This window comes from Mesoplodon bidens, assembly GCF_964165515.1.
Source record: "Mesoplodon bidens genome assembly, chromosome: 2".
Taxonomy (NCBI): domain Eukaryota; kingdom Metazoa; phylum Chordata; class Mammalia; order Artiodactyla; family Ziphiidae; genus Mesoplodon; species Mesoplodon bidens.
The window spans coordinates 40,098,523-40,106,743 of NC_138177.1; positions in this window are offsets into that span (position 1 = coordinate 40,098,523).

Sequence of the window (8,221 nt, forward strand, 5' to 3'; positions counted from 1 at the left end):
TCTTTTCTATTGTAATAGCCTACTTGGATTGGGAACCAATACTAGAATTCTACCAACTGCTGAGTATACTATTCCAATTATGTACTCTGGAATAGTGGAAGTAAACATAGGGTGGGTTTGTAAATGTCAGGACCCACTGTAAGATGGACCTGAGCCCAACCGCGTTTATGACATGACCTGTATAAGTCAAACTCAACTGAGTGACCATAGTTAAGTTCTGGGTTCCCAGGGATTCATGGCAGCTCAGAGATACATGTCCAATAATCCATGAAGAATATTTCTCTTTCCCCAGTATACAGTTACCTCAGTAAATGGCACAGGGTCTTTTGGAAAAATCCAAGAGCTTTTGTGAGGTTTTAATATACACTAAATTCTCTGGAAAGCAAGAATCATGTCAATGAAGCTATTACTATATTGTTTTGCTCAGAACTTCACCAATACTTGTTTCATTATTTTGGAAAAATTATATCACTAACTACAGGACTGCCTGTGAACTTTTATCTTCAAAACAATACATCTCTATCAGTCTATATTTAGAGCTGTTGTACTCAAGGCAATTCCACATATAGATGTAGACATATGACTACTTTGCTGCTGTGTCTTCTAGTAGAGTTGTGCTTAAGCATTCATACATTGAAATAATAATATTTTCCTTTTATTTGTTTATGTTACAGTTAGAATATTATATTGATTTAAGAAAATAATGTATATAAGTAGGTTAAATGAAATATGAATTTCATTTGAGAACAAAGGGGATATTACAAAAAAATTATCATAAAGAGGGGGCATGAGGTCAAACAGAGCTGAGAATCACTGCTTCATATATACCAAGGAATTTCTGTTATCTCAACTTAACTCAGCATAGAATACCATTAAATCAAAGCCAACAATTAGAACTATTCTCAGCTGCTTGAGTTAGCTCACTGAATCCAGAAGCTCTCCTGGATACATGCCAAGTGATAAATTCAGCCCAATCTAAAATTATGTTCCTGCCTTCTGATCTAACATCCTTAGAATTCATTACCACACATATTCACTGTCCAGGGTTTGGACAATATAAATGAACATTTAGAAGCAGCCAGTCTGCCTGACAGTTTTTGACTCCTTGTACCCTCCACTCCTACCCCACACCTGCTTAAGATCTATTGCAGCAGATATGATATCTGCTAAGGCCTTGCCTTCAATAAACACTTTCAAAGTCATCACAGGTAGTAATAAGTGTTTTATAGCTGGTGCTTGGACTAGCAATGCCCCATTTTTTTCTCATTATGGTTTTTTGATGCTGTTTCATAGAAAGTATGTCTTATATTTTATGGAAGAGGCCAAAAATGGAAATTTTCTTCTGAATAATGCTAGATAATTTCAGAATTATGTTTTGCCCCCAACCCCCATTGGATTGTCAGTTAACAAATATTTATGGGGAATCTACTATGTGCTAGACATTAGGTAGGTAGGCATCAGGGCTATTAGACTGGCATTGTCCCTGCTCCCATGACATGTGGTTTATTGTTTTTTTCTTTTTTTTTTTGGCTGCACCTGCACAGCGTGCAGGATCTTAGTTCCCTTACCAGGGACCGACCCCGTGCCCACTGCAGTGGAAGAGCAGAGTCTTAACCACTGGACCACCAGGGAAGTCCCTCCCATGACATGTTAAAGATACTGTTCACTTCCTAAGTTCTGAAGAAATTTTTCATGGTCCACATTTAGTTTTCATCTCTTTCCTCATGTCTTCATGAGGTGAAATCTTTCCAGAATTTATATTTGTTTTTGTCAAGAACAGTGACAGTTGAATGGATACTTTTACCTAATTCTGGATTATGCCTAAGTGTCTGCTAGTTTAATCCAAAGAGCATATATCTACTGTATGCCAAATATTATACTAGGAGGTGTGGCTAATAATAACAGCTAGCACTTACTGAATGCTTAATAAGTGTCAATTACTTTTAGGTACTTTGCATGTATAACTTGTTCAGTCCTCAACCACTCTATGAAGTTTTGCTATTATTACTCCATTTTACAGATGAAGAAACTGAGGCATTAAGTGGAGTAGAAGCTTGCTCAAAGTCACACACCAGTAATTAAATTTAGGAGGTTCACATCCAGGACCAATTCTCTTCACTATTTCCTTGTGATAAATAGGACAGTAAGTTGAAAAATATGACTTGCTTCAGATAACTTGCCAACAAGTGGAAGCTTTGAAAATTACTATAACTTATTATTAGTTAAAAAAGAGAGTCAATCAAGATTCTTGAAGTTTTTTAGAACAACTAGCTCAGGTAACTTTTCTATTGATTTTCTTTCGCTTTCACTTTTTTTTTCCCTCTAGTGATTCACTTGACCATTCATGAAATTGTACTATCTATGTTGACTCTTTGATGTTATGGTTTATCTTCTCTGCTAAAAGGAAGAATTCCTTGAAGGTAGGAACCATGTGTTATCTTTTAATCCTCAGCACAAAATATATAATGGAAGATGGCTAAATATCAGGACTAAATAAATTTCTGTATTCAAAATAAGTAGCAGTAATTATTCATACTTAGTATTTACAAATACATTTCACCTAAGGGCACAACAGTGTTTTAACACCTTTGATTAAATAAGTTTCAAAAATATTCTCATAGGAGAGTTGAACACTATTATCCTGTATCACAGTCAAGGGCTTAATTGTCAAAAGGTCAAGTGCCTTACCACAAGTTACAGAGGAAAAAACAGCATCTAAGTGTTTCTCTTCTTATTACAAAAAAGATTTCCCCCCACTTAAATGAATGCACATAAAAATACAAAAAAAAGCTTAACAAAGATACTTTATCAAAACCAAGCAATATTTAACCACAAAACATTAACTTACATTAACTTTATATGAGTAAGTTTTTTTGAAAAGCAACTATAAAGATCGTGTTCTGAAACTCCTTTCCATGCTATTTTTGTTTTCTACACATTATTTTAATAATAAGGGCTATATCCTCCCATGAGATCTACAGGGCGGATATGAGATAAGCCACAGATGAGTTAACTTGTTTTGGCTTAAATAAGGAAATGTGGTTGCTCCAGATGCTTCCATGCTCCAAGCACACCAGGATCTAGTAGGCAATAGAAACTGGGCTAAGACTCAAATAAGAGGGGTGGTTTTAGTCAATAACAAAGCCTCCTCCTTCAGTGTTTCCATAAGCAAAAAAAATTTTTTTAAAGGAAAATGTTATTACGACATAGTTATAGAAAAATTCTTGGTAAACAAACTCCAGCAAAAGATGATCCTGGCGTCTCAAATGTCTAACTGTAGAAACAATTATTTTACTCTTATATCTGTTCCAATGACTGTTTTCCCTGCCTTTATTCGTGGCTTCACTATCCTTTGAAGTGACAAAGCTAGAAACCTCAAATTTCTTCTCCACAGCTCCTTCTCCCTCACCCTTACATATCAAAGGTTTTCCAAGTCCTACCCATTTTACCTTCTAAGTAGATTTATCTCTTCTTCTCTCTTGTGGACTATATGACAGTCTCCTGGATGGTTTTCCTGCCTCCAGTCTCTCCTCTTCCTAGTTGTTTTTCCTCACTAATCTGATATTTATTTACCTAAGAACTACCGATGGCTCACCCTTGCCTACAGATCAGAATACAACCTCCTTAGTATAACATTCATGCCCTCCCCAATCTTTACCATCACCTTATTTTCTTCTACTTCCCTGAAACCCTGTACTCTAACAAATGTCTTCTTGCCATTCCCCAGATATCTGTAATATCTCAAGCTCGTCCACACACATGTCATTCCCTTAGCCTACAAAGTCTTTCCTCTGTACTCATCACATGGCCGACTCATAGACTTTCGTCAAATCTTAGCATAAATGTGACCTCCCTGTGAAGGATTTCTTGGCTCTCCCATATAGTTATTGAACCACTCTCATTTCAAACTCTTGTTCCTCACTGAGTAGTCTTTTGATGCCCTACATTTTCCAGCTCCCTTCTAATGAGGTAGGGCCATGTGACTTCTTCTGGTCAAACAGCCATGAGTGGAAGGGAGTTGTGCCACTTCTGGTCTAAAACACCTAAGAGCTGGTACCTGACCTTCTAATGCTCTCTTCTGTTGGTAACGATGGAGGTCTTGTGATGAGATGGCAGAACCACAAGATGGAAATGGCCTAAACATACCACGTATTGGGGGAGGGGGGTTTTGCTCTGGAAAATCCTTTGAACCTGCATTAGAGTTCATATAAGCAGGAAGTAAATTTTTGTTGGTTAAGTCACTGAGCTTTAGAGTTTATTCATAACCTCATGTATCCTATTTCAACATTCTGTGTCTCTATTTAGTCTTTTATTATGCTGAAAACAATAACGTGTTCATTATTTTCCTCTTATAGTATGAACCCTCAAGGTCAGACATTATGCTTTGTTTTGCATCTAATACAGTCATTATGACCAAAACTGAACTTGTTGAAAATTGAACTCAGCATATTCAAACTTTACCCCCAAATGTATTCTTCTTCCAGCATTTCCTTAAATGACATCGCCATTAACCCAGTCACTCAATCTAGAATCTAGAGATTTCTTTCCTATTGTCTTCGTAATCTTCTAAACTCAAGAAATAAACCCAGGAGGTACTTACTCTACCTCATATGTATGTCTTGAGATTGCCATGTTTCTCCATCTCCTTATCCATCATTATCTATCTCCTATTGGGATGATAGCCACCAACTTTCTAAATGGCTCTCTTCCATTTGTGATTCATTTTTCAAATTTGCAAATATTAACATGTTACTTCCATGCTTACGATAACTTCCAGTTATTTAATATTCCCTTCAATGACTTCCAGTTACTTTTGTATTTCTTATGTCATATCCCATCTTACTTTATTGTAATTATTTATTCAAATTTTTTTTTTTTTTTTTTTTTTTTTTTTTGTGGTACACGGGCCTCTCACTGTTGTGGCCTCTCCCGTTGTGGAGCACAGGCTCCGGACGCGCAGGCTCAGTGGCCATGGCTTACAGGCCCAGCCGCTCCGCGGCACATGGGATCCTCCCAGACCGGGGCACGAACCCGTGTCCCCTGCATCGGCAGGTGGACTCTCAACCACTGCGCCACCAGGGAAGCCCTATTTATTCAAATTTTTATCTTCCTCTTTTGGGTGTTCTGAGACCCAGTTTCCAACATAGTGGTGAGGGGGGTAAATCCCCACACCAACAAACAATTCTTGGACACCAGAAGAGTGTGTCCAAGAATTCAACTCAATTCTGTCACTATCTATCAGGAGATAGCATCAGATTCCACAGGTTAAGGGTTCAGTCCTATAAGATTACCACCCCCTTACACACACACACACCCACACACCCACACACACACCACACACTTCAGACACCAGTCACAAACCCAGGCTGTTACCTGTGGTTCTGACCAAGCAGCTAGATTGGAGGTTCCAGTGACTCCCTCCTTGGACTTCAGACTCCAGTCCCAAATCTAGGTGTTACCTGTACTTCTGACCAACTGGCTATAAAGTAGAGGTTCCCAAGACCACCTCCTAGGTTTGATTAATTTTGTTAGAGTGGCTCACAGAACTCAGAGAAACATTTTACTTACTAGATCACCAGTTTATCATAGAAGGATATAACTAAGAAACAGCCAGGTAGGAGAGATGCATAATACAGGTATGGGGAAAGAGTGTGGAGTTTATATGCCCTCTCCCTGAGTGCCACTCTCCCAGCATCTCCATGTGTTCATCAACTGGGAAGCTCCCTGAACCCCTTCCTTTTGAGTTTTATTGGCAGCTTCATTACATAGGCATGATTGATGAAATCATTGACTATTGATGATTAAACTCCATCTCCATTCCCTCACCCCTGCTGGGGGTGGTGGGAGGGCGGAAGGTGGGACTTAAAGTTCTAACCCTCCAATCACAGGACTGGCTCCACTGACAACCAGTGGAGTCCCCATCCTAGTATCAATATTTAAAACAAAATCAAAACAAAAAACCTTGATCTTTAACTTCAGATGATCTGGAATATAAAAGATACATCGCTTATGAATGAAATCAGGCACACATGTGAACTTATTCTTTGTGTGTCACTGACCCTGCCTGTGTAAGAAGGACTCTTTCCTTGGCTGTACTGCCTCAGCAGGGGGAAACATTCTATTTTCTGTAGCTCCAGTGCTACTGTGTAATTATATATCTCAGATGAAGGGATAAGATTGATCAGGACGGCAGCCTGATAACAATGATTCTTTCATGCACTCAACAAACACTGATATGATGTTTTTATAGTGAGCTGTCTTAAGACAGAAGTTCCAGAAAAAGAAACTGGCTTGCAGCCAGGCACCTTCTCATTGTGTCTTCACATGGAAGAGAGAGAGAAACAGGGAGCCAGAGAGAGAGAAATATGGAGAGAAAAGGGTGGAAGCACTTGCTCTCCAGTGTCTCTTCCTATAAGGGCACTAATCCCATCAGATCAGGGTCCCACCAGCACGACCAGATCTAACCCTAATCATCTCCTAAAAGCCACAGTGCCAAGTAACCATCACACTGGGAATTAAAGTTTCAACATATAAAATTTGTGTGTGGGTAGCGGGGGAGAGCACAAACATTCAGTCCATAACAATAATTTTTTTTTTTTTTTTGGTGGTACATGGGCCTCTCATTGTTGTGGCCTCTCCCGTTGTGGAGCACAGGCTCCGGACGCGCAGGCTCAGCGGCCATGGCTCATGGGCCCAGCCGCTCCGCGGCATGTGGGATCTTCCCGGACCGGGGCACGAACCCGCGTCCCCTGCATCGGCAGGCAGATTCTCAACCACTGCGCCACCAGGGAAGCTCCGTAACAATAATTTAATGGTTTTTTTGCCTTGAAACACTTTGGCTATTGGGAGTTACCATGGTGCCAATTTCCAAAGTATGTTACTTTCTTTCTTTCCTTTTTTTTTTTTTTTACATTTTGCTGTTTTTTTATTTCCCAAACTTTAGCAGTTTGATTTGACCTTCATTTTGTGACATAGTGAGAAGAATTCTTTAGAAGTGCTTATTTTCTTCTTCTACTTAGGAAGCCATGTGGAATATTTTCACTTATTTGCCTTATGCAGTGATTGTATTGCTACTCCTGCTTTATAGCCTGAAGTACTTTCATTGCTAAGACCTCTGTTATGTGACAGAGGTCCTTTGTATTCAGACTGTCCTTTCCACAACTCATTCCAGAATAAGTGACCAATGCTTCCATTAGCACAAATGTTCAGATGCTATTAAAAACAAAACAAGGGTGCCTTATGCCTAAGAAGTTCTACTGATGTGCATGTAAAACTGGACATCTAAAAGACCATCCAGCTCTTTGAAAGAAAATGTCATTCTTGTATTCAGTGAATACTCTGATGCCAAATTACTTCCTGGAATGACTTTTCCATGAAATCAGTTTGAGTCAGTATTAATTCTTGCTTTGGAAAAGCATACGCTTTGTGGTTAACAAATGGGTATAGTGAACACACACTGAAGAACAAAAGTGAAAGGTTAGTAGAAAACTATTATTACTTCAGTCAGATATGATTGGATAAAGCATTGAAAGATCTATACCTAAAATTGTGGCATGCTAACACTTAAAAGCAAGTTAAGGACTTCAATTCTGTATAATTTACTGGACAGCTAAAAAAATGTGATGTGTGGGGAGAGGATTGTTCAGCTTTGCAGTCACTAGGTTTACCTGAATATTAGACAGGTGACCCTGTCTCTGGACTTGGATGAAAATGGACCCTTTCCTCTTCATGTGGAACTAACACCGAATAAGCCTTGTCACTACAGCATATTTATGAAGTCCTTGAGTGGTTTAACATTAAAGTTTAACTTTTAAACTTTAATAATTCAGGTTGCAGCCATGGAAAAAATAACCTAGCTGCATAACTTAGGGCAAATTGAAGTTTTCTTTCCCTCAGTTGATGTTATCTATAAGTCATTTCTTTTTGTCATAGAATTCAAATTAAGACTATAATGTGTATATTTGTGTAAGTATATTTGTCCTAAACACTATTATTTGTAGGTTATTTCTATTATGTCTATAAATTCTTTTTAAATTTTAAAAATTGGAAAGAACTTTATTTATGAGCAAAGCATTCATTCAGAAATAAATGTCACCATTACTGACATAATTATCAAGTCTGGGTGAATGTTAATTTGAAAATATAATACAGCATGAACTGATGTGATTGACAGGCCATTTCTTTGATAAGTCAATATGGTTTGAGGGGCAGTATTACATAA